General features: G+C 35.3%; 1 long non-coding RNA gene across 2 annotated transcripts in view; it reads left to right on the top strand.

Moving 5' to 3' along the window:
• LOC145529438 (uncharacterized) overlaps nt 1–27,869 on the top strand; it is a 975,418-nt gene that overhangs the window by 296,080 nt on the left and 651,469 nt on the right. For both annotated transcript variants that reach the window (XR_014071229.1, XR_014071228.1), the window contains exon 3: nt 22,013–22,112. This is a non-coding gene — a long non-coding RNA (uncharacterized LOC145529438). The remainder of the gene's footprint in view (nt 1–22,012; nt 22,113–27,869) is intronic.

Raw genomic sequence — 27,869 nt, 5'->3', positions numbered from 1 at the left:
GATAACATACAGTATTTGTCTTTCTCTACCTGGCTTATTTCATAAAGCATAATGTATTTTTCCAAAGAAGACATACAGATGGCCAGGAGTCACTCAAATGGATGCTCAAAATCACTAATCATCAGAAAAGCAAATTAAAACTACAACGATATCTCACATCACACTTGTCAGATTGGCTATCATCAAAAAGACCATAAATAACAAATGTTGGTGAGGATGTAGAGAAAAGGGAATAACTGTTGTCTGTTTCTGGGTACATAAATTGGGGAAGCCAATGTGGAAAACAGTATGGAGGATCTTCAAAACACTAAAAATTTAGCCACCATTTAATCCAGCAGTTTCATTCCAGGAGATGTATCTGAAGGGAAAAAAAAAAAAAACACTAATTGGAAAAGATACCCACACCCCACTATTATCAGCAGTATTATTTGCAATAGCCAAGATATGAAAAGTGTTCAACAAATGAATGGACTAAAGATGTGATATACATATACAATGAAATACTACTCTGCCATAAAAAAGAATGAAATTTTGCTATTGGCAACAACATGAACAGATCTTTCAAATTGCTTTAAAGTCATTTCATTACTGAAAAGTTTTCCTTGACATGAATGTTCAATCAAATATTTGACCACCTTGATTTTTCAAACATTGTCTTCTATCATATCTTGTAACATCATAACAATGCGGATTTGTATAGCCTATGCATTCAGTAAATTTCTACCATCAATTTTGAGCAATATTTCTCATCAATATCTCATCCTTTACTTTTTATTTAATTCATTATTATTTTTATTTTATTATTTTAATTTCTTTTATTATGAATGAGTATAAAGTAGGGAGTGTTTCACACTTTTTAAAGCTTACGCATCATTTGTCAGATATATTTCAATTACTACTTCTCTATGTGGTAATAATAATATTTTTATGAAAAAAACTATTGCCAACCAAATAGTTGTTGTATAGTCACCTTGCCTTTAATATCCCAAATAATGTTGAATGCTGTAGACTCTGGCAAATCTCACAGAAATTTTAATGAAATCTATTTGCTGAACTTTTTAGAACATGGTAAGAGTATTACTTTAAACATTTCTCTTCTTGTTCATATTCTTGTTTTCCTTCCCCCTCCCCTTCTTCTCTTATTATTTAACACATCCTCTCTTAAAACAATACTTTATAGTCTCCAGTTTAGGGAGTGCCCAATAGTGCTTTCTCCTATTAATATATTTTATATTCCATTTCTTAAAATCTCTTGACTAAATATTCTTTTCTAACTCTGAGATTTGTATGGTATCACTCTAATAGACAAAAGCATATGAGATAATCTTATTCTAATAGCATATGTTTTCCCAGTTATGTCATTGAGGTTATAAGGAAATTGATATGTGAGGTGTTTACTCTGGAATGTCTTTTATGTGTCTAAAACATTATAATTATAATAAATGACTTCCTTAAATGAAAAACTGCAACATATGGTCACCAAGAAAAAACTAGAGATAGTATGCTTCACTGCTTTCATTTAGCATTGGGGAAATAGACCAAGAGAATTTAACTATACTACTTAAAGTCATCCTAAGACTAGTAACTAAATTTTCTAGCTCTGAAATTGAGTGTGTTGTTTTTCCGCAAATGATGCAGTTGAATCATTGGTTTATTGAAAGCTTACATTTTGATCATCAGGAAAACTCAATCACCATTGTTAATATATAATTTTAAAAATATTTTCTTTAAAAAAAATCTATCCAGAGATTGGCAGATTGAATTATTCTAATTTTAGAAAATTACAAATTGAACATGACACTGACCTTTCTATACCCAGGATATTCACTTATAAATTTGAACCTGGAACCACCTGCTTTAAATTCCAACCTGCCAAGGTAAATTACATGTTCAAATGCTTAAGGGGGCATATAAACTACATTGCATTTGAAGGTTTTAGTAGAAATCTATTTGCCTGCACACAGGAAAAAGAACCCAATAGTAAAATGTGCTTTCCATAATAATTATTAAAATTTTAGAAAATCTATTTTTAAAAAACAGGTAAATGAATTTATCTTCTACCTAATTTGTGAAATTATATATAAGATGGAAAATACTAATCTCTTTTAGAAATTCTAGTATTCAACAAAAATATGAATAGATTTAATCCATTTGAAGTAATCTTATTATATTTTGATTTCATATTTTGTGATAAAAGCAGCAACTTTATGCTATCAAAATTAGGTACTGTTATAAGATTCATATTTAATTTTACATTTTGTGTTATATATTTATAATCATTTTTAGCAGTCAAAATTTAACTTCTATTTTAAACAATATATAATTCAAGTCCAAATCTATTAGTATACTAGTTGCAATAAGATACATTAAAAAACAAGGATAAATTGACTTTGGGAGAATTAATTGAATAGTAACAGTAATAGTAATAGTAATATTATATTTTTCTCTTATAAATCACTGGGACTTTCACATTTACAGGAAAAAATAAAAACACTACTTCTAAAATGTTATAGACATGTATTTACCTCCAGACACCCAGTGCAGCAAAATGAATCTATTTGCATTTGTTCTATGACCAAGGAAAGGAGTCAACCACCACGGAGAAGATGTTTTGGAAGAATTTGATTTGTGGGCTCTTTCAGATTGATAATGGATATGAGGTTTATTCAATTCCATCTCAAGTTTTGTTGGGAAACAATACCAAAAACATCTATGTTGTGATTGGAATGCAAATTTATGTGTTGTCACTTATATTTATAATAGCCTAACAACTTGTTTTACAGATGCACAGAAGACTTAAATGTCATGTTCTTTTTAAAAAAAGATTTATGAGTTATTAAATTACTGCACTGTGAATTGTTTACAATAGAAATTTGATTAAGTTGGAGAATAGATAAAACATGTTAATATGAGGTTGATGTTTGACATAATTTATTTTAGCCTGAATTATTTCAGTTCTACCCATCACCATAATACACATTTCTCATCTTCCCGAATGAGTCAAGAAACATGAAGTCACTGCTTATGAAAATGTTGTATATAAATCATTTTAATTACTTGTAGAGAAATGTATTACTAGGGAACACAAAGTATTTGAAAATTTATAGAATGTGAACAATTGAAATTTTCATTAAAAAACCCTGTACATATATCACACACAAAGTTACATTAGAAAGGACAATCTGTTATCTTTCTAATGTATATGGAAGTGTTTTGTTATGTGACTATCTAATTATATTTTTTATTTCATATTCAAAATGAACTCTTAAAAAGAGTGCTATCCTATTTTAGTTTTCAGTTCAGTTCAGTTCAGTCGCTCAGTCGTGTCCGACTCTTTGCGACCCCATGAATCGCAGCACGTCAGGCCTCCCTGTCCATCACCAACTCCCAGAGTCCACCCAAACCCATGTCCATTGAGTCGGTGATGCCATCCAAACATCTCATCCTCTGTCATACCCTTCTCCTCCATCCCCCAATCCTTCCCAGCATTAGGGTCTTTTCCAATGAGTCAACTCTTCGTGTGAGGTGGCCAAAGTATTGGAGTTTCAGCTTCAACATCAATCCTTCCAATGAACACCCAGGACTGATCTCCTTTAGGATGGACTGGTTGGATCTCCTTGCAGTCTAAGGGACTCCCAAGAGTCTTCTCCAACACCAGAGTTCAAAAGCATCAATTCTTCAGTGCTCAGCTTTCTTTATAGCCCAACTCTCACATCCATACATGACCACTGGAAAAACCATAGCCTTGACTAGATGGACCTTTGTTGGTAAAGTAATGTCTCTGCCTTTCAATATGCTATCTAGGTTGGTCATAACCTTCCTTCCAAGGAGTAACCGACTTTTAATTTCATGGCTGCATTCACCATCAGCAGTGATTTTGGAGCCCCAAAAAATCAAGTCTGACAGTTTCCACTGTTTCCCCATCTATTTCCCATGAAGTGATGGGACCAGATGCCATGATCTTAGTTTTCTGAATATTGAGCTTTCAGCCAACTTTTTCACTATCCTCTTTCACTTTCAGCAAGAGGCTCTTTAGTTCTTCTTCACTTTCTGCCACAAGGGTGCTGTCATCTGCATATCTGAGGTTATTGATATTTCTCCCAGCAATCTTGATTCCCGCTTGTGTTTCTTCCAGCCCAGCGTTTCTCATAGTGTACCCTGCATATAAGTTAAATAAGCAGGGTGACAATATACAGCCTTGACGTATGCCTTTTCCTATTTGGAACCAGTCTGTTGTTCCATGTCCAGTTCTAACTGTTGCTTCCTGACCTGCATACAGGTTTCTCAAGAGGCAGGTCAGATGGTCTGGTATTCCCATCTCTTTCAGAATTTTCCACAGTTTATTGTGATCCACACAGTCAAAAGCTTTGGCATAGTCAATAAAGCAGAAATAGATGTTTTTCTGGAACTCTCTTGCTTTTTCGATGACCCAGCGGATGTTAGCAATTTGATCTCTGGTTCCTCTGCCTTTTCGAAAACCAGCTTGAACATCTGGAAGTTCACGGTTCACATATTGCTGAAGCCTGGCTTGGAGAATTTTGAGCATTACTTTACTAGCATGTGAGATGAGTGCAATTGTGCGGTGGTTTGAGCCTTCTTTGTCATTGCCTTTCTTTGGGATTGGAGTGAAAACTGACGTTTTCCGTCCTTTGGCCACTGCAGAGTTTTCCAGATTTGCTGGCATATCGAATGCAGCACTTTCACAGCATCATCTTTGAGGATTTGAAATAGCTCAACTGGAATTCCATCACCTCCTCTAGCTTTGTTCGTAGTGACGCTTTCTAAGGCCCACTTGATTTCACATTCCTACACATGGACATCACCAGATGGTCAACACCAAAATCAGATTGATTATATTCTTTGCAGCCAAAGATGGAGAAGCTCTATACAGTCAGCAAAAACAAGACTGGGAGCAGACTGTGGCTCAGATCATGTACTCCTTATTGCCAAATTCAGACTTAAATTGAAGAAAGTAGGGAAAACCACTAGACCATTCAGGTATGACCTAAATCAAATCCCTTATGATTATACAGTGGAAGTGAGAAATAGATTTAAGGAACTAAATCTGATAGACAGAGTGCCTGATGAACTATTGACAGAGGTTTGTGACATTGTACAGGAGACAGGGATCAAGACCATCCCCATGGAAAAGAAATGCAAAAAAGCAAAATGCCTGTCTGAGGAGGCCTTACAAATAGCTGGGAAAAGAAGAGAAGCAAAAAGCAAAGGAGAAAAGGAAGGATATTCCCATCTGAATGCAGAGTTCCAAATAATTAATAGCTGTATTGTGTGAGTATATATGAGGAGAGGAGGAGTGCAAGAGAAAGAAGAGAGTATAAGATTTTATTAGTATTGAATAGTCCTTGGAATGTTTTATTTCATTTTTATGCAAGTTTGAAAAGTCACAAATGTGTCACAAGTTGAGATTTTTTAATTAAAAATGATGCTTATAAGCTGGTAAGAAACTCTTCCGCCTATCACCTCTGCCCTTTTTCGTTTTGGCTACCAACAAGAGTTCAAAAACAAAATGGAACATTGTGGTGGAAAGGCAGGGGTGAATTGCATTCTGAGACATATGACCCTAAGAATGAAATATTATTAATAGTTCTAAAAATAAAAAAAAATATGAAAATGGTGCATTAAACATTATCAGTTTTCATGGACTACCTAAAACATCAAATATCAGTTTTTATGGAATACTTCATTTCAGAACTTCAGAGAAATTGACAATAAGGTGTAAAAATGGGTTCCTATGAGATTTCTTATGCGATATCATTGTGAATAATTCTTACTCAAAAAAGAAGTGGTTACAGTAATGCTGAATAGTGTGTGCTTTTAAGTGTTAATTTGTCATAAGAAACAGAATTGACTAAATTACTAGCAGAAAAAATAGAATTAAAGAAAATTATACATATCACCTGTCAAAAACTACAAAACATTATTAAGTATGCATTTGCAGAAACACAGAAGTAAACTTTAGCAAAAGTATTTCAAAATTTGAAATTTAAACTAGTCACAAAATATAATCTCCCACATATAACAGTATAAAATTTGTATTTAAAATAATAAAAAAATACAATTATTTTCAAGCAGACATACAGTTCAGTTCAGTCTCAGTCGTGTCCGACTCTTTGCGACCTCATAGACTGCAGTGCACCAGGCCTCCCTGTCCATCACCAAGTCCTGGAGTTCATTCAAACTCATGTCCATTGAGTTGGTGAGGCCATCCAACCATCTCATCCTCTGTCGTCCCCTTCTCCTCCCACCTTCAATCTTTCCCAGCATCAGGATCTTTTCCAATGAGTCAGTTCTTCCCATGAGGTGGCCTAGTATTGGAGTTTCAGCTTCAGCATGAATCCTTCCAATGAACATTCAGGACTGCTTTCCTTTAGAATGGACTAGTTTGATCTCCTTGCTGTCCAAGGGACTCTCAAGAGTCTTCTTCAACACCACAGTTCAAAAGCATCAATTCTTTGGTGCTCAGCTTTCTTTATAGTCCAACTCTCACATCCATACATGACTACTGGAAAAACCATGGTTTGACTAGACAGATCTTTGTTGGCAAAGTAGTCTCTCCTTTTTAATATGCTGTCTAGGTTTATCATAGCTTTTCTTCCAAGGAGCAAGTGTCTTTTAATTTCATGGCTGCTGTCACCATCTGTAGTGATTTTGGAGCTGAAAAAAATAAAATCTGTCACTGTCTACATTGTCTCCCCATCTATTTGCTGTGAAGTGATGGGACTGGATGCCATGATCTTAGTTTTCTGAATGTTGAGCTTTCAGCCAACTTTTTCACTATCCTCTTTCACTTTCATCAAGAGGCTCTTTAGTTCTTCTTCACTTTTTGCCATAAGGGTCGTGTCATCTGCATATCTGTGGTTATTGATATTTCTCCCAGCAATCTTGATTCCAGCTTGTGCTTCATCCAGTCCAGCATTTCTCATGATGTACTCTGCATATAAGTTAAATAAGCAGGGTGACAATACACAGCCTTGACGTACTCCTTTCCCTATTTGGAATCAGTCTGTTGCTCCATGTTCAGTTCTAACTGTTGCTTCTTGACCTGCATAGTGATTTCTCAGGAGGCAGGTCAGGTATGCGAGTCTTAATGAGTATTAAAGACTGGTATTCCTGTCTCTTTAAGCAGACATTAAATGTATCTAAAAGTTACTGAACATTGTGCTGTTGAGGAAATATTTGTAAGTTTTAAAAACTAAATTATTTAGTGCTACATTCTAATACAGAAGGTGTTAAAAGCAGAAATTAAAAATAAAATTCTGCATAAAATAGATTCATATCAATGTATGGCAAAAACCACTACAATATTGTAAAGTAATTAGCCCCCAACTAAAATAAATAAATTAAAAAAAATAGATTCAGTTACTTGAAAACTGAATAGATATATTTCTTAATTATTTTAGGACAAGATGAAATCAAAACTTCTTTTTTATCAATTTGAGACTGAGACACTAAGATGAAAAATATACAATGAAACTGTGAGTCTTAAAATTAGGTCATAAAAAGGAAGAGAGCAATTTAGTTAAGTAACACCAGTCTTGTTTCTGACCATTTTGAAGTTACAGGTACTGGTCTTACTTTAACACAGAAAACAAGTATAAAACTGAAACAACTATTTTAATTGAATCTTTTCAAGTGTAGGAAAACTCCTAACTGTCATACTTGATAGGAGAGAGACAGATAAGGTGGTTATTACCTTCAATCTGGCCTTCAATATTTATGCACTTTCAGACTGTGACTGCTGAACATAAAACAGACAGAGAGAAGTTGCCTTTCTGAGCTGAGGACACACACAGCTGAGCTCAGTTTTCAGAAGTAGCTGAAATTTGCAGAGAATATCATTGGAGCATTGTGAGCTATCCCAAAAGTTGAGCCCAGAAATCTCCATAGGGCTTTGCCCTATGTCTTTGGCCAAGAGTTAGTCTGGGCAGGTGACGAATGAGAATTGTAAGGTCTTGAAGGATATGACAACAGTGGAGTTTAGGGCAAAATGGAGATACTAGTTATGTGCTCCTTGAACATGTTAGAGTTCTGTTTATCTTGAGTGGAAACGTATTACTGAGCACCTCAGGCATTCATTTGTCACTTCAGAAATTCTATGTTTTCAAAGTTAGAGTAATGCTCTAATGTCAAAAAATATCCTAATACTGAGGGAAAAATCTAAATAGATCCAATCTAATCACTGGGGTCAAATGCTAAGATACTTTCAGCTTTCATCATGCTGAGAACACTAATCATCCTCTATTAAGTACAACATAGATTAAGACGTCTCCATAGAAACAAGCAGGAAAACACTTTGAAAGGAAGACACACTGTAATCCAACACCTATAAAAATGTCGATACTATCTCATGACCTGTATTTCAGCTGATGGCATATTTCTTGGTCTTCTCTTCAAAAAAATTTCTAATCAGAAAGCGTTTAAAAAATTATTCAAGAACTTATGATGCTTGGCCTTATTTAAGTCCTGAAACATTTCTGTTCATAGATTTGAATCTAATAGGCTTCGACACTTAATAATATAATTGAACCAGTTGAAATGCATTTTGATTTCTGCCTTTTATATGACAATAAGTTATTCAGGTTTGTTTATTTAATCAGTCATGCATTATTCTGAATTATGGATGAGTTCTAAAGCATTAAATTAAAATATGAAATCCAGCCTTGTAAGCAGAACTTGGAAATTACTATGATCAAGATCTTTTGGAGTGAGGAATATTAAAAACCTGGAGATATAATCAGGGATTACACATAAGCTACTGGATATTGGAAATTGAGGTAGTTAAAATTCTGCTGCCATTCACAGACTAAAATTTGGATTCACTACTCTCCATTAAATGTTCCTATAGAAAAGATATCATACATAAAACCTCCACAGTATAAAAATGATTGTAAAAACACTGAACCAGAAAATTAAAATGATTTATTTAGAATGATAATGTAAAAAATAAGCCCAATATTTTGATAAGTATAGTACTTTGAAATTAGTTTAAAAGTATTACTAGTGTTTATTATCCTTGTGCTTATATATTTTAGAGTATACAATTCTAATTAATGATTTAATCTTTATCTTTAAGAGAATAAAGTCTAATCTAAAATGATAAAACTTAAGAAAAATGTAAATATTAATACCGAAAAAGGATGATGTTATATTTTATTTGTTACATAGATTCCATTATTTGTATAGTCATGAGATTTCAAGGCAAAAATTAACTATCTGCACACACACACACACACACACACACACACACACACACAATTTCCTTCCTCCCATTTTCCCATTTATCTCCTAAGAGGTTATATACACTTTATGTATTTTGCTTTTTTTTCCTAAAATCTGGACCCTTTAGTAATTTGATTTTTTTTTAATCATAGAATTATTTTTTACTTGCATGCAAGCTAAATTGTTCAGTTGTGTCCGACTTTTTGTGATCCCATGGACTGTAGCCAGCCAGGCTCCTCTGTCCATGGGATTCAACAGGCAAGAATACTGGAGTGAGTTGCCATGTTCTCCTCCAGGGGATCTTTGCAACCCAGGGATCCAACTCAGGTCTCTTATGTCTCCTGCATTGGCAGACAGGTTCTTTACCTCTGTCACCAGCTGGGAAGCTCATTTACTGATGGTAGTATCCTATTTTTGACCAGACTATTTTTATTTTCTTTCTTGAGGTCATCACTTTAAATGCTCACTTGATGAGTTTATTACTTCATTTCCTATGAATTTTTTCCTTACCACACTCATTATCTACCTCACTCATAATGATCTTCATTGATTTAAAGTCCCTGAAATTACCAAGCCTACCCTTGTTGTTTCATGATGGTGAAACTGATACAATTGATCTCAAAAAGGAAATCAGACAAGTACTTGATGCCTATTTATGATCACCTGAGAAGTTTCCAATGTTTATTAAATGTCTAGTAATAAAAAGTATCCGTGGTTATATTCCACTAAATATTTGTGAAAACTGAAATTTTAGTTTCATACAATTTTCACTTTGTACAGAATCATTCTTCTTTTGACTTTTTCATCCATTAAAATCTCTGGAAAACATATTTTAGCTTGGAGATTGTTCAAACAGGTCACAGGCTTGATATGGCAGCTTTGTTTTGGCACAGACAGGCTGCAATCTTACATTTGGAGCATCGAGGAATGCTTTTGAATTTAAGAAATAGTAAATTATGACAGGTGTGAAAGAATTACACTTTCTAGCTCATAATAAGGACTTAAAAATTAACTATTGACTAAAGAAGGACTTAATGTACAATAGTATAAGAAGAAGGGGAAACAGGAAATAGTTGTTCTAGAATGAGGGATCAGCTATTTTAAAATCTACTACAAAAGTAACTATGAAGTTTTGGAGATACCAAAGTACAGTTTAGTGAAGCTGGCTTGAAAACAGTGAAATGTGGAAAAGAAAGTGTGTGATATTAGAAGACTCACTTTAAAACATTCAGCTGAGGACTCTTTCTTTGCAAAGATGAGTAATAGTATTCATTTTCCAGAATTGTTTACATAGATGAGTGAGACAATTGATACAGAACTGCTACATAGGTGGAGAGCATAATTTTTATTCTGTGTATATTTCCTTCTTTTTAGGACTTTGCTTACTAAAATATTTTATTTTGCCTTATACAGTTAAATTTAAATATTTATCTTGATAATCAATGTTCTCAAATCAATATGGTTAAAATCTAAATGCACTGTTTTACTAAATTGGCCAGTTTAATTTCATTATAAAATTTGTCTTAAAATATTTACAAACTTGTGGCAGTTGTAGATAGTACGGTAGTAGCTTTAGACAACCTGAATTAAAATGTACTATTTTGTTTTGTTCCATTTTAATATTGGTCATTAAGGGCAGACAGAGATAAAATATCATGTTTCTATTGCACTAACCTTTAATTTGTTCAACAGATATTTATCAGGATGCAATCACATGCAGCAATTATCTCTAAAATTTTGAAAGATAGAAACTACTTTTGCCTTAAGGACAAATCCAAAGTATAATCAAGCACCTTAGCAAGAAAGACAATTCTTCAATGCTCTTCACATAATCCTGAAAGGATTATTTATTCCCCCATAAAATAGATGGCCAATTGAACTCCTATCGCCTCCTCCCCTTTCCTGCTGTGTGTATTTAGTACCGAGCACACAGCCCACTGAGCTATCAGCTGTTATTACAGTGTTATTTTCTTTAATGTTTTGACTTCTACATTGATAATTTGAATCAGGATGCTTTGATTAAGGTCAATTTATCATACAGAAAGTGAACTTACATGAAAAATCTGTCCACTCGATATAAAGATATAGGTAAGAAATACTTTAACAAAACTTTCACTTTCTAAATGAGATTTACTTCAATAGATTCAAGGCTAAGTGTTGCTAATGGATGAAGTTAGGAGATACTGCTCTATGCATTGTGATTGACATCAAAATTGTATAACATTCACCCTTGACTCTATTTTGCTGATGTATGTGTGCTCTTTGGAATGTCATGCAAGGAAGCTCGAGGTTACTCATTTGTGAAATGACAGCACAAAGATCCATAGATCTCACAGAAAATCAATATTAATAAATATCAAATTTTTGAAAATGTTAAGTAATAAAATTTAGCCCTGAGATTAGTGCTTCATAACTCCCAGCAATATACACATTATCCCTCTGATATTAAATCATTACTGAAAATCAGTGGCAGAGTTTATGAGTCAGAGAAATGTGTCCACGGGGATTCTTCAGGCAAGAAAATTGGAGTGGGTTGCCATGCCCTCTTCCAGGGGGTCTTCCCAATCCAGGGATCAAACACAGGTCTCCCACATTGCAGGCAGATTAAAAACCTGATGCTGGGAAAGACTGAAGGCAGGAGGAGAAGGGGACAACAGAGGATGAGATGGTTGGATGGCATCACCGAGTTGAGGCACATGAGTTTGAGCAAGCAAAGGAAGTTGGTGACGGACAGGGAAGCCTGACATGCTGCAGTCCATGGGGTTGCAAAGAGTCAGACATGATTGAGTGACTGAACTGAACTGATTTATCTTTGATATGTTAAATTTTGATATCTTCAAAACTCTATGCAACTCCTTCAGCATTCTATGGCATTCTCTGTCTTCTCTGTTCCAGCCATTCTAAACTCATTCCAGACACTTAGATATACTAAGAATCAGTTTGTAATATTTCTTTTGTTGTTGCTCTTTCTAAAACACTTTCTTCTACTACCTTCCTTCAAAGTCTGTCTATTTTTCAGATTAAATATTAGTAGATTCTCTCACAGAAAAAGAAAAAATCACTGGTCATTACCTGTACCTTTCAATTTAAAACAACTCAATTTAACACTAGCATGCATTAATCATGCATAAACTGCTCTAGCTCCCTGGAATATATAGTAGAAGCTGTAATGACTTAGAAGAAATGGAATCCCTTAGGAGAAATGAGCCATCATAGTCAACAGAAGAGTCCTAAATGCAGTACTTGGGTGCAACCTCAGAAACAACAGAATAATCTCTGTTAGTTTCCAAGGCAAACAATTCAATATCACAGAAATCTAAGTCTATGCTCCAACCAGTAATGCTGAAGAAGCTGAAGTTGAATGGTTCTATGAAGACCTACAAGACCTTCTAGAACTAACATCCAAAAAAGATGTCCTTTTCATTATAGGAAACTGGAATGCAAAAGTAGGAAGTCAAGAGATACCTGAAGAAACAGGCAAATTTGGCCTTGGAGTACAAAAAAAGAAGCAGGGCAAAGGAAAACAGAGTTTTGCCAAGAGAGCACACTGGTCAGAGCAAACACCCTCTTCCAACAACACAAGAGAAGACTCTACACATGGACATCACCCAGTGAAAAATACTGAAATCAGATTGATTATATTCTTTGCAGCCAAACATGGAGAAGCTCTATACAGTCAGCAATAAAAAGACTGGGAGCAGACTGTGGCTCAGATCATGAACTCCCTATTGCCAAATTCAGACTTAAAATGAAGAAAGTAGGGAAAAACACTAAACCATTCAGATATGATCTAAATCAATCCCTTACAATTATACAGTGGAAGTGACATAGATTCCAGGGAATAGATCTGATAGACAGACTGCCTGAAGAACTATGGATGGAGGTTCATGACATTGTACAGGAGACAGTAGTCAAGACCATCCCCAAGAAAAAGAAAGGCAAAATGATTGTCTGAGGAGGCCTTACAGATAGCTATGAAAAGAAGAGAAACAAAATGCAAAGGAGAAAAGGAAAGATATCCCCGTTTGAATGCAGAGTTCCAAAGAATAGCAAGAAGAGATAAGAAAGACTTCCTCAGAAATCAGTGCAAAGAAATATAAGAAAACAATAGAATGGGAAAGACTAGAGATCTCTTAAAGAAAATTAGAGATACCAAGGGAACTTTTCATGCAAAGATGGGCAAAATAAAGGACAGAAATAGTATGGACCTAACAGAAACAGAAGATATTAAGAAGAGGTGGCAAGAATACACAAAACTGTGCAAAAAAGATCTTCACAACCCAGATAATCACGATGGTGTGATCACTCACCTAGAGCCAGGCATCCTGGAAAGTGAAGTCAAGTGGGCCTTAGGAAGCATCACAATGAACAAAGCTAGTGGAGGTGATAGAATTCCAGTTGAGCTATTTCAAATCCTAAAGGATGATGCTCTGAAAGTACTGCACTCAATATGCCAGCAAATTTGGAAACTCAGCAGTGGCCACAGAACTGGAAAAGAGCAATTTTCATTCCAATCCCAAAGAAAGGCAATGCCAAAGAATGCTCAAACTACTGCACAATTGCACTCATTTCACATGCTAACAAAGTAATGTCAGAATTCTCCAAGCCAGGCTTCAAAAATATGTGAACCGTGAACTTCCAGATGTTCAAGCTGGATTTAGAAAAGGCGGAGGAAGCAGAGATCAAATTGCCAACATCCGATGGATCATTGAAAAAGCAAGAGAGTTCCAGAAAAACATCTATTTCTGCTTTATTGACTATGCCAAAATCTTTAACTGTGTCAATCACAACAATTTCTGGAAAATTCTGAAAGAGATGGGAATAGAAGACCACCTGACCTGCCTCTTGAGAAACCTGTATGCAGATCAGGAAGCAACAGTTAGAACTGGACATGTAACAACAGACTGGTTCCGAATAGGGAAAGGAATACATCAAGGCTGTATACTGTCACCCTGCTGATATAAGTTATATGCAGAGTACATCAGGAAAACACTGGACTGGATGGATTAAGCACAAGCTGGAATCAAGATGCTGGGAGCAATATTAATAACCTCAGATATGCAGATGACACCACCCTTATGGCAGAAAGTGAAGAAGAACTAAAGAGCCTCTTGAAATTGAAAGAGAAGTGTGAAAAGTTGGCTTAAAACTCAACATTCAGAAAACTAGGATCATGGCATCCGGTCCCATCACTTCATGTCAAATAGATGGGGAAACAGTGGCTGTTTTTATTTTCTTGGGCTCCAAATCACTGCAGATGGTGACTGTAGCCATGAAATTAAAAGACGCTTGCTCCTTGGAAGAAAAGTTATGACCAACATAGACAGCTTATTAAAAAGCAGAGAGATTACTTTGCCAACAATGGTCTTTTTCCAGTAGTCACGTGTGGATGTGAGAGTTGGATATAAAGAAATCTGAGTGCCGAAGAATTGATGCTTTTGAACTGTGGTGTTGGAGAAGACTCTTGAGAGTCCCTTGGACTGCAAGGAGATCTAACCAGTCATTTCCTAAAGGAAATCAGTCCTAAATGTTCATTGGACAGACTGATGCTGAAGCTGAAGCTCCAATACTTTGGCCACTTGAAGCGAAGAACAGACTCATTAGAAAAGGCCCTGGTGATGATAAAGATTGAAGGCAGGAGGAGAAGGGGAAGACAGGATAAGATGGTTGGATGACGTCACCGACTTGGTAGATATGAGTTTGAGCAAGCTCCAAAAATAGTTGGTGATGAACAGGGAAACCTGGTGTGCTTCAGTTCATGGGGTCGCCAAGAGTTGGATACAACTGAGCTACTGAACTGAACTGAGTTGAACTGAGCTTGTACCTCTTAATCCTCCTCTTTCTTGCTTTTTCTTCCACCCATTTCACCCCTCCCACCACCCCTTTCCGCTCTGGTAACTGCTAGTTTGTTTTCTGGATCTGTGAGTCTGTTTCTCTTATACGTGTGTTTGTTTGTTTGTTTTTAATTCTACATATAAGTCAAGACATACAGCATTTGTCTTTCTCCATTTGACTTATTTCACTAAGTGTAATACCCTCCAGATCCACCTATCTTCTCAAAAATGGCAAGATCTTGTCTCTTTTATGGCTGAATAATAAACAAGGGGATATTATCTACCACACCCTATTCATCCATTCAGCTATTTAATGAGCATACCATCGTATTTTATATAAGAGACTTGAGCATCATGGAATTTGTTATTCACAGGGAATTCTGGAACCAATCCGTTGTGGATACCAAGGGATGACTGTACCACACTGTGGGACAAAAATAGAGAATAGATAACAGGTTTTGGTGGTAAAATTGGTTACCCCTAATGCTTTGTTATATGTGAGAAATGAGAAAATAAAACTATGCTTGTGGAGTAAACAAGCATTAAAACACTTGAAGAAAACAAGGGCTTTTATATGGTGTGGGGACAAGTTCAAGAATATATGAAGTAAGCTTTTAATAACTATAGTGTAATATTGTCATTTATATCTAATTTTCCTTAACAAATACTGAGGAATATATTCATGTCCTGATAAAGTTTGAATTTTTTTTCTTTTTTTTTATGTGAAGCACAATTTTCTCCTTCTTTCTTGGTCATTCTCTTTATCAAAACTTAAATATAAACAGTAATAAATGATTTTTATATAGTTAATAATGTCTTTTATATTTCAGAAGTAAGGAAAGTGCTCTTTTCCTTAAAATATTTTCAAAATGTCTGTCAAAGCAGTGGTGAACTGATGCCTGCATGGCTATGTATCTCTTTTTCTATACAAACATATCTTGGATCTTATACTAAAATAAATGAAAATCATTAAGATCATACAGGTCATATTAATATGTATTGGAAATTTCCAAATTTAAAAAAAATTGCTAGTGATAAACCTTATGAGGAATACAAAACACTGTTATCATTGCTAAAGAAAAAAAGGTCTTTCTTTAGCGCACTTAATATATATAAATTTGTTTTAAAAAATGAGTGAATCAGCATACCTTATAGGAGCTTACAACCATTAAAAGCTGGTTTCTATATGTTCCACATTTGCCTTGTACAATTCAGTGGAACTATTAAATATAAATAATGAAATCAGTGATTGCAGTAACAGTAATGAAGAAGAAAGAGGAAGAAAAGGATGAGAAAAAGAAGGAATTTTACTTTTATTAAAACAGGATCATTTTATCCAACGTTATATTTGTATCACATTTACAAAGAAGAATATTTTGGTGTACATTATGTTCTCTTAACTCATCAGGTTGGGAGGGAATCGTATATCCTAGGAAACTGGGAATGTTGCAAAAAGACATTAAAATTTAGAATATTTATATAGAATGCTGCGACTTCCTTTTTCAAGTTTTTTTCTTAGATATTTTATGAAGCAAATAAAGATATATAATATAAGTCCTTAATTATTTTCATTTAAAAAAAAAAAGACACTTATTCTTAACCAAGACATGCAATGCTCCTTGAATCACAGCTTCTAATGAAGTTACTTTTGAAGGTTTTACCAGATTTTAAAATTTAATTTCTAACATAAATATGGCTGAAGTTCTCACCTTTGCTCTGATCCCAAGTCTTCTTTTTATTTTTTTTATCCACATCAGCAGAGGCAGGGCTGACAGGAAGGGGATTAAGATGAGAAGCGAATCCCCCTCATGCCTCTCCATCATTCCTTCCGCTACCTCACCCTGTGACCATCGCAACAGTGGGTGAACAGAGCTGGAAAATGGAGCACAGGGTAAAGGTAGTGCAGTCCATTCTAACAGCACAGTCTCCCTGGGATTCTGGGTTGAGTGTGGCTGATCTTAGAAAGCAGCAGGGGAATTCTTGATAAATACCAATATCCACATAGAAGATACAATAAGAATCAACCACATTTTCTTATCTTTATAAAGATAACTAAAAATGTAACAATCAAGAAGCTGTGTTGAGAGACAGTCTGCTTTTATCAAGAAATCCTCTCACTTTCAGAATGCTTTTTATATAAATTACACTACATACACAAGATTATTCTTAGAACATTATTACAATATAAAAATTTATATTAGAATAAATACTAATGATCACACCACCAGCTTGAAATTTTTCATATAAATAGTATTTTGGAAATCCCTTCACCAGACTTTTGATTTTTTTTGTTAACTATCCCTTTGATTTTTCTTTAAAGAAAAATCTTCCCAACCCAGGGATCGAACTGGAGTCTCTTACATCTCCTGCATTGGCAGGAGGGTTCTTTAGCACTAGCGTACCACTTGGAAATCGCATGTATATATATAAAGTGAAAGTCACTCAGTTGTGTCCAACTCATACGTACATACATACATACATATTTTTATATATATATATATATATATATATATATATACGAATTTGCTTGATTTGAACTTTATACAATTAAAATAAAACTGTGTGCTCTTTTCAGTACATTTCGTCAAATTGACCCACTATTACATATTTATAACCTATCTGAATTGATGTATGTTGTCATGGTACATTTATTTTCAGTAATGTCTTTTATTATTTTATGAAGATATACATAATTTATTTGTCTTTTTTACTATTGATGGACAATTCTTAGCAAAATATTAAAAATATTTAACCATACATATTGCATAAAAACTGAATAGTGGAAACAAAATCATAACCACTCTGAAAACCGTCATATTTAAAAAAGAAGAAACAGCCATACCAATGCATTTCAGCCAAATTCAAACCATTTGAGTAGCTTCCTTTTCTTTTCTGCTGCATATAAATTTGATATGAGTATGTCTGAATATGTACCTTTGTGAAAATGCATTAACTTCTTTCATTAAAAAAACACACACAGCAGAATTGACAAATTGTTGGATACATATATACATATTTGTTTTATAATGCTGAATTGCTCACGCTGTTGTGTCATTAACAGTATGTGTGAGTTCTCATTAATCCACTAACACTGCTTCTTGAGTTTTCCAGTCTAGTGTAAGTAAGGAAAATAATAAAATTCCTGCCTCATAAAGACTGGTGGAGTAAACTGTGCATAATCCAGACATCTTGAGTTAAAGCTTAATCTGATAATATGATGTTGCTGTTTAGTGGATAAGTCATGTCCAAGTCTTTGTGACCCCATGGACTGTAGCCCACCAGCCTCCTCTGTCCATGAGATTTCACAGGCAAGAATACTGGAGTGAGTTGCCATTTCCTTCTTCAGGGGATCTTCCTGACCCAGAGAGATTAAACCCACATCTCCGGCATTGGCAGGCAGATTCTTTAACATTGAATCACCAAGGATGCCTGATAATATGATAGGACTGGTGAAAGTGTAGGTTGTGTTCTTCATAAAGAAAAAGAAAACACCCGAATATCCGAAATGCTAGTCAAGCAAAATGTAGTGGGATTTGTGGGTACTAATTGTTCCCACATTACATTTGCTCTATAATTTTTAGGTGCCAAATTTCATGTGCACATGTTAACCTGCAGCTAAAAATAAAATTCTCTGTCCTTCAGTAGTTCAGTAGAGTCACATAACTACCTTTGGGCAATGGAATGTAATGGTAATGATGCAGATCATATCTGAGTCATCTCCTTGCAGATAAATCCACTTGATCTCTACCCTTCATTTGCCTTTTATACTGTCTGCAAAATGGTAATAATTGGAGTCAGTTAGGGAGCTTGGTTTTAAGGATGGCAACACCAGCATACCCTTAAAGCTAAAAATCTCATTCTGGGATTTTACATGAGTGAATATAATTTCATAGTTAAGCTACTATATTTGTGATCTATTTGTCACAGCATCATTAGCTGATACCTACATAATGCACTTGAAAAAAATAAATGTTTTCTACTATGCATGTCTTAACTTTCAAACTAAACTGTCTTATGAAATAGAAATCTATATTTCTATCTAAATATCTACATATATGCTAAAAAGAAATAAATGTGGTTGATGCGCATAAATCTATCTAACACGACAAATTAAGGATCACTATCCAAATGACAGGTCATCTCCAGGTCTGCAGTCTAGCTGGAATATCAAAGAAATATGATGAATCAAAACCCTACACAATATTTTTTTTTCCTTTGGGCTAGATTTTAGTAAAATATTGTAAGCTTATACTTCTACTCAGAAACCTAAGTTTCCTTCATTTAGTAATACTTTTTTCTACCCATAAATTAAAATTCCAACTAATAATGAGAGAAGTTTTAATCAAAATGCTATATCTTATAATTCATGGAAACTTAGTTAAATGATGAATTACTAAATATTTATTGGTGAAACAGTATTTCTCTCTTTTTTGAAATAGTGAAAGAATACACTAGTGAGTTTTCCTTAAATTGGCATGGAATTTTTGTTGCCATGAAAAAGATAATTCCTTAAATTGCAGTAATATAGCAAATGTAGTAAACATGAACATTTAAAATATAAAGTTCTATTTTGTATCATCCTTCTTATGAATATTTGTGATTAGGAATAAATAAATATAATAATTAACATTTTAATATTAAATCAATTAAGCTTTAAGATCCAAGTCTCAAAGATATGTGAAGTAATTTATTCATAGCAGCATATTGACATGCAAGTTTTCACTTCTCTCAAGTAGAAAAAAATATAGTTGCATTTGTTATTTTTTTTTTATTGTAAGTTTTAATGTTTCAATTCTGATAATTTGACAGCCATATTCAGTTCAGTTCAGTTCAGTCGCTCAGTCGTGTCTGACTCTTTGCGAGCCCGTGAACCGCAGCACACCAGGCCTCCCTGTCCATCACCAACTCCCTGAGTCCACCCAAACCCATGTGCATCGAGTCGATGATTCCATCCAGCCATCTCATCCTCTGTCATACCCTTCTCCTTCTGCCCTCTGTCTTTCCCAGCATCAGTGTCTTTTCCAATGAGTCAGCTCTTCGCATCAGGTGGCTAAAGTATTGGAGTTTCAGCTTCAACATCAGTTCTTCCAATGAACACCCAGGACTGATCTCCTTTAGGATGGACTGGTTGGATCTCCTGGCAGTCCAAGGGACTCTCAAGAGTCTTCTCTAACACCACAGTTCAAAAGCATCAATTCTTTGGCGCTCAGATTTCTTCACAGTCCAACTCTTACATCCCTACATGACCACTGGAAAAACCATAGCCTTGACTAGACGGACCTTTGTTGGCAAATTAATGTCTCTGCTTTTCAATATATTATCTAGGTTGGTCACAACGTTCCTTCCAAGGAGTAAGCGTCTTTTAACTTCATGGCTGCAATCACCATCAGCAGTGATTTTGGAGCCCAGAAAAATAAAGTCAGCCACTGTTTCCACTATTTCCCCATCTATCTGCAATGAAGTGATGGGACAGGGTTCCATGATCTTAGTTTTCTGAATGTTGAGCTTTAAGCCAACTTCTTTACTCTCCTCTTTCACTTTCATCAAGAGGCTCTTTAGTTCTTCTTCACTTTCTGCCATAAGGGTGGTGTCATCTGCATATCTGAGGTTATCAATATTACTCCTGGCAATCTTGATTCCAGCTTGTGTTTCATCCATCCCAGCGTTTCTCATGATGTACTCTGAATATAAATTAAATAAGCAGGGTGACAATATACAGCCTTGATGTACTACTTTTCCTATTTGGAACCAGTCTGTTGTTCCATGTCCAGTTCTAACTGTTGCTCCCTATGTTATTACCACCCAAATCAAGATAAAGGACATTTACAATATTCTAGACAGTCCTATCAAGCTCTTTTGATTTAATCCATCCTGCAAGGCAATCATGTATGTGTGTACACTATATATGTACTTAATAGTTTCAGACGTGAAAGAAACATTGCATTGGATTTCAGTAGTCAATGTTCAGGGATGTAATTGGAATTGTTTGGAGGTTATTAAGTTACAGTGCCCTTCCACATAATGATAGTGATAGAAATAGATCTACAAGCTATGTATGTGGGTTTCAAATAAAATACTATTCTTTGATTAAATTCCTATTCCTTATTTATCTACTCTTATATGATTGTTGTAATGTGTTTTTATTTCCCAGTGAGCTATTACTTTATTATTTTAAATATATTGTGTTAATGATGCTGACTGGTAAGTGTGATATTGAAGTTTTTTTGTAATTCTCCTAGCATCTGAGAGAGCTCCCAGCTTTTGAAGTTTAGATCAGTAAATGTACTTAAATGTTAGGTAAAATACCTGGACCTGCTCTCCAGCTGGCAAACATTCAAAGTAAAGTTGAAGTTTAATTATGGTACATTTATGCATTTCAGTAATACCATTTGACCATGATTTTTCAATGTACTCAAATTTAATTTTTACATGCTGCTGCTGCTGCTAAGTCACTTCAGTCGTGTCCAACTCTGTGTGACCCCAGAGACTGTAGCCCACCAGGCTTTCCCCTTCCCTGGGATTATCTAGGCAAGACACTGGAGTGGGTTGCCATTTCCTTCTCCAATGCATCAAAGTGAAAAGTGAAAGTGAAGTCTCTCAGTCATGTCCAACTATTAACAACCCCATGGACTGCAGCCTACCAGGCTCCTCCGTCCATGGGATTCTCCAGGCAAGAGTACTGGAGTGGGGTTCCTGTGGTTACAAATCATGATAAAACAATTAATTAATATTTTTATCATTTAGATATTGCCACTGACACATTTTAAAAATAGGATTTCAGTCACCTTGCAGGGGATAGACTCAAAGAAAAGGAAACTAAAATTCTTTTTGTCTTTTGACTAAAATTTTTATTCAGAAGAAAAATCTAGCAATTTATTTGAACAGGCAGGTCAGGTCTAATGCAGACTTTCTTTCTTATTTTTTTTTTTTTTTTGCAGATTTCCTATTAACTGTAGTCTCCTGGAGTTGGTATGCATCACATATGAAGTGAATGAACCAGCTATTACTATCACCTCAGTCACAAAGAGCTAGAAACTGGTGAATATATATATATTTTTTCTTACGTTTATAGTCATCTCTCATTTCACTTTTCTTGCTTAATGGTGTATGTGGTACTGACTGAAAAGCATTTCAAAATTAAACCTGAAAGTGTAAGAATTCAACAGAACCAGAATTTGACTCTTCTTGTGCTACAGTTAATTAATATTAGAATAAGAAAATTAAAAAAAAAAAACAAAACATTGTTCAAATTTAGAAGTATAATGTAAATATCATGTCTATGGAGACTTTTCAGATAGCAGCTTTTTTCCCTGAACACTATCAGGAAATGTGGTTTATTGCAAATGGAGTCAGAAAAACATCCTTAATTTGGAATAGATTCTAAAAAGCTGTAAAATAAACAGCTCCAAGTTCTGTGTCAGATGTAGGGATGGAAGAAAGGGAAAGACAGATGTAAAGTTTATAAATGGGAGAGAGATGGGAAAAGTGTCTTACTTAGTAAAAGTGTTAATCACTCAGTCATGTCCAACTCTGGGAACCCATGGACTCTAGCCTGCCAGGCTCCTATGACCATGGAATTCTCCAGGCAAGAATACAAGAGAGTGTAGCCATTCCCTTCTCCAGGGTATCTTCCCTACCCAGGGATCGAACACAGGTCTCTTGAATTGCAGGGGAATTCTTTACTGTCTAAGTAAGCAGGGAAACCCTTAGCTAAGTAAACAATTACTCTAACCTTTCAAAATAGGCTAGCTATATGAACATATACTTTTAGAAAAACTTGTATAAGTCCAATATATTTGAATATTATCTAAAAGAACTTGTTTATCTCTAAACAGGATAAGAAATGAATATAAGAATTCTGGAAGAATATTTTTCTAGAGTAATTAAAAAGTTATATTTCTTCATGAGCCCATGTTTATGTAAAAGAGAACCTACACAGTTGCATCATTGCCCTAAATCAAACTAAAGTTACATAAGCTTTGGGTAATTGATGTGCTTTTTTCATAGTGAGGGTATTTTTTTCATGATAATTTTTAAAGCTATACTTTACTTAGAAGAACTGAAAGCACTCTTGAGCATTTGGTCAGCCTCCCTTGATGATGGGAAAGATGGGGTCTTAAAGACCATGACAAGAAAATCCGTATGTATGCTCATACTGATGCAGTACATTAAATATTACTAAGGCTCAGTGTAGCTGCATGGTCTGTGATTCATTTGGAGTTTAGTTTTGTAAATACTGTGTCTAGATTTATTGTTTTGTCTGTAGATATCCAGTTGTTCTAGCACCATTTCTTGAAACACTATGTTTGTCCCATTGTATTCCTTTGTTCATTTGTCCAAGATCAGTTGGCTTCATTTATGTGAGACTTTAGTACTGTGGTGATAAGATATGGGGAGATGGAAAGTATAAAAGAGTCCTATGATTAAGTTTCAGTCTTCTGGCGATCCTGTGCCCCTGGACTGTGATCTTTAGCAGTGCATTTAAGGTTTCTTTCCTGCTTGGGATAGGGTGGCTAAAGAAATCTGAAGTTGGATATTTCCCTTCTTGTGGACAGGTTAAGCACTGATAAAATATTTTCTTCTGAGAGTGCATAGTACTGTGGAGTATATCAAAATGGTTACTTTTTCCCGATCACGTTGCCTGAAGCCAGAGGTTTTTTAAGCTTTGATGTAAATTAAAGAAAGTAGGGAAAACCACTAGAACATTCAGATATGACCTTAATCAAGTCACTTATGATAATACAGTGGAAGTGAGAAATAGATTTAAGGGACTAGATCTGATAGACAGAGTGCCTGATGAACTATAGACAGAGGTTCATGACATTGTACAGGAGACAGGGATCAAGAACATCCCCATGGAAAAGAAATGCAAAAAAGCAAAATGACTGTCTGAGGAGGCCTTACAAATACTGTGAAAAGAAGAGAAGCGAAAAGCATAGGAAAAAGGAAAGATATACCCATTTGAATGCAGAGTTCCAAAGAATAGCAAGGAGAGATAAGAAAGACTTCCTCAGCAATTAATGCAAAAAAATAGAGGAAAACAACAGAATGGGAAAGACTAGAGATCTCTTCAAGAAAATTAGAGATACCAAGGGAACATTTCATGCAAAGATGGGCTCAATAAAGGACAGAAATAGTATGGACATAATAGAAGCAGAAGATATTAAGAAGAGGTGTGCAAGAATACACAGAATGGTACAAAAAAGATCTTCACGACCCAGATAATCACGATGCTGTGATCACTCACCTAGAGCCAGACATCCTGGAATGTGAAGTCAAGTGGACATTAGAAAGCATCACTACAAACAAAACTAGTGGAGGGGATGGAATGCCAGTTGAGCTATTTCAAATCCTAAAAGATGATGCTGTGAAAGTGCTGCACTCAATATGCCAGCAAATCTGGAAAACTCAGTAGTGGCCACAGGACTGGAAAAGGTCAGTTTTCATTCCAATCCCAAAAAGGCAATGCCAAAGAATGCTCAAACTACCGCACAATTGCACTCAATCTCACACGCTAGTAAAGTAATGCTCAAAATTCTCCAAATCAAGCTTCAGCAGTACGTGAACTGTGAACTTCCAGATGTTCAAGCTGGTTTTAGAAAAGGCAGAGGAACCAGATATCAAATTGTCAACATCTGCTGGATAATTGAGAAAGCAAGAGAGTTCCAGAAAAAACATCTATTTCTGCTCCATCGACTATGCCAAAGCCTTTGACTATGTGCATCACAATAGACTGTGGAAAATTCTGAAAGAGATAGGAATACCAGACCACCTGACCTGTCTCTTGAGAAACCTATATGCAGATCAGGAAGCAACAGTTAGAACTGGACATGGAACAACAGACTGGTTCCAAATAGGAAAAGGAGTATGTCAAGGCTGTATATTGTCACCCTGCTTATTTAAGTTATATGCAGAGTACATCATGAGAAACGCTGGACTGGAAGAAACACAAGCTGGAATCAAGATTGCTGGGAGAAATATCAATAACCACAGATATGCAGATGACACCACCCTTATGGCAGAAATTGAAGAGGAACTAAAAAGCCTCTTGCTGAAAGTAAAAGAGGAGAGTGAAAAAGTAGGCTTAAAGCTCAGCATTCAGAAAACTAAGATCATGGTATCCGGTCCCATCACTTCATGTGATATTGATGGGGAAACAGTGGGAACAGTGTCAGACTTTATTTTTTGGGGCTCCAAAATCACTGCAAATAGTGATTGCAGCCATGAAATTAAAAGACGCTTACTTCTTGGAAGGAAAGTTATGACCAACCTAGACAGGGTATTAAAATCAGAGACATTACTTTGCCAACAAAGGTCCGTCTAGTCAAGGCCATGGTTTTCCAGTAGTCATGTATGGATGTGAGAGTTGGACTGTGAAGAAATCTTAGCACTGAAGAATTGATGCTTTTGAACTGTGGTGTTAGAGAAGACTCTTGAGAGTCCCTTGTAGTGCCAGGAGATCCAACCAGTCCATCCTAAAGGAGATCAGTCCTGGGTGTTCATTGGAAGGATTTATGTTGAAGCTGAAACTCCAACATTGGCCACCTCATGCGAGGAGTTGACTCATTGGAAAAGACCCTGAGGCTGGGAAGGATTGAGGGCAGGAGGAGAAGGGGACAACAGAGGATGAGATGGCTGGCTGGCATCATTGACTCGATGGACATGAGTTTGGGTAAACTCCAGGAGTTGGTGATGGACAGGGAGGCCTGGCGTGCTGAGATTCACGGGGTCGCAAACAGTGGACCCGACTGAGCAACTGGACTCAGCTGAACTGAACTGTGAGGATCAGATCAGGCTCTTAGAGGTAAAACTCACATAAGCATAGAAGCTCCAAGTGTCCAGGTCCTCCTGTAGTTTTTATCTCTCAGGCTTGTCTACACAGAACGTCCAGTAACTTGTCAATTACAGGTTAAATTTTCCTACCCTTGCCATGGTTCCCTGGATGTTTCTGCTAATGGTTTTCAGCTCTTGTAAGTTATGATTCTCTGTAATCACCTCTGTCTCCTATTTTAAGGGCAGTGTTTTGCTCTGTGGCTTCATTTCTGTGCCAGATCTAAGACTAGTTGTTGAATTTTCAGTTTATACATATATTCAGTTTATGTATAACTGAAAACCTTTGATGAATTGTCAACTTCTGCAAATCTGGTTTACTTTCTTAAAAAGAGATATTTTATTTGTTTTTATATTTTCATTGAAGTATAGTTAATTTACAATGTTGTGTTAATATCTAGTGTATAGCAAAGTGATTCTGTTATATATGTATATATTTATATTTATATTCATATTTATGAAAATTTTCATATTTATTTTCATATTCTTTTCCATTATAGTTTTTACAAGGTATTGAATATAGTTCCCTTTTCTATCAGTAGGACCTTGTTGTTTATCTATTTTATATATGTGTTAGTTACTCAGTCCTGTCCGACTCTTTGCGACCCCATGGACTATAGCCTGTCCAGCTCCTCTGTCCATGGGATTGTATCTGCTATTCCTGTACTCTTAATTTATCCCTCCCCCACTTTCTCCTTTGGAAACCATAAGTTTTCTTTCTGTATCAACGAATCTGTTTCTGTTTTGTAAATAAGTTCATTTGTATCCTATTTTCAATTCCATATATAAGTAAGAAATATTGTATGGTATTTGTCTTTCTCTGTCTGACTTCATTTAGTATGATTATCTCTAGGTCCATCCAGGTTGCTACAAATGGCATTATTTCATTCCTCTTTGTGGCTGAATAGTATTCCATCGTATATATATAATTATATTGATATGCATAATTATGTGTACATATGTATGTATATCAATTTGATCAGATTATCTGTTTCTTCTTGATTCAGTTTTGGAGGGCTGTATATTTCTAGCAATTTGTACAGTTCTTCTAGGTTATCCAATTTGTCGACATATAGTTGTTGGTATTATTTTCTTAATTCTTTTTGTATTTTTGTAGTGTAAATTTAGATTGCACTGAAGTTACAGTACAAAATCTCCCCTCTCTACCTACAGTCTCAAATGCTATGAATTCACATAGCAAAACATATGACAGGGTTATTGTTTTTGTATATCCTTTCCAGCTTTTAAAAATAATTTTAAGGTGTTATAATTTCAATATTATTATAGCACTTAATCTATAGTAATAAATGTTACACTTTACCTTTTGAGGATTATTATGTACTTTATGAAGTTTTACTCAGTATATGATTGTTTATCATTGTGAGAATATTTAATTCTTTCACTCCAGAAGTTACAAATGATGCATTTTGGTGCTGTTTTTGCCAGGCTCTTACATTTATTCTATTTTTTTATTTTTGTGGGGTATTTTGTCCCCATTGTATTATTTCTATGTGCCTAAGTCTGTTTAATTTTGTCCCTATTAATTTGGAGTGCATGCACTCATTTTAAAACCAGTTCTTTGCAAATACATTTTAGCATGTGTATACAGAGGACTTTTTCTCCTTTGAAAAGCTACAAAGTAGCAGACAATGGGATGGGGGGAAGTTAGAGAACTGGGTTATTTTGAGCAAGAGTTGGGAAAGTTCCCTGAAGAGGAAAGAGAACATCATCCCACTGGGTGTCCAGTGAGTTTTCTCTGAGGAAGAGCAGTTGGCCAGCTAGGACAAGTTGTGCTCAGCCCTTCTGAAGCATTTAATATGCAAGTTCTGTCATGTCATTTGGAGAAGCTGGCCCTGTTGCATCAAGCAAGGATTGCCAGCACACTGTCATTTTTTTAACCTTTAAATATCTTTAAATCTCCCAAAATAGCCATGAACTTTAGCAGCTAAAATGTGCTAGCAATAC

Source organism: Giraffa tippelskirchi, chromosome 12, assembly GCF_054371585.1.
Source record: "Giraffa tippelskirchi isolate mGirTip1 chromosome 12, T2T-mGirTip1v1.2.pri, whole genome shotgun sequence".
In the NCBI taxonomy this organism is placed as follows: Eukaryota; Metazoa; Chordata; class Mammalia; order Artiodactyla; family Giraffidae; genus Giraffa; species Giraffa tippelskirchi.
This window is presented reverse-complemented; position numbering and strand designations above follow the sequence as displayed.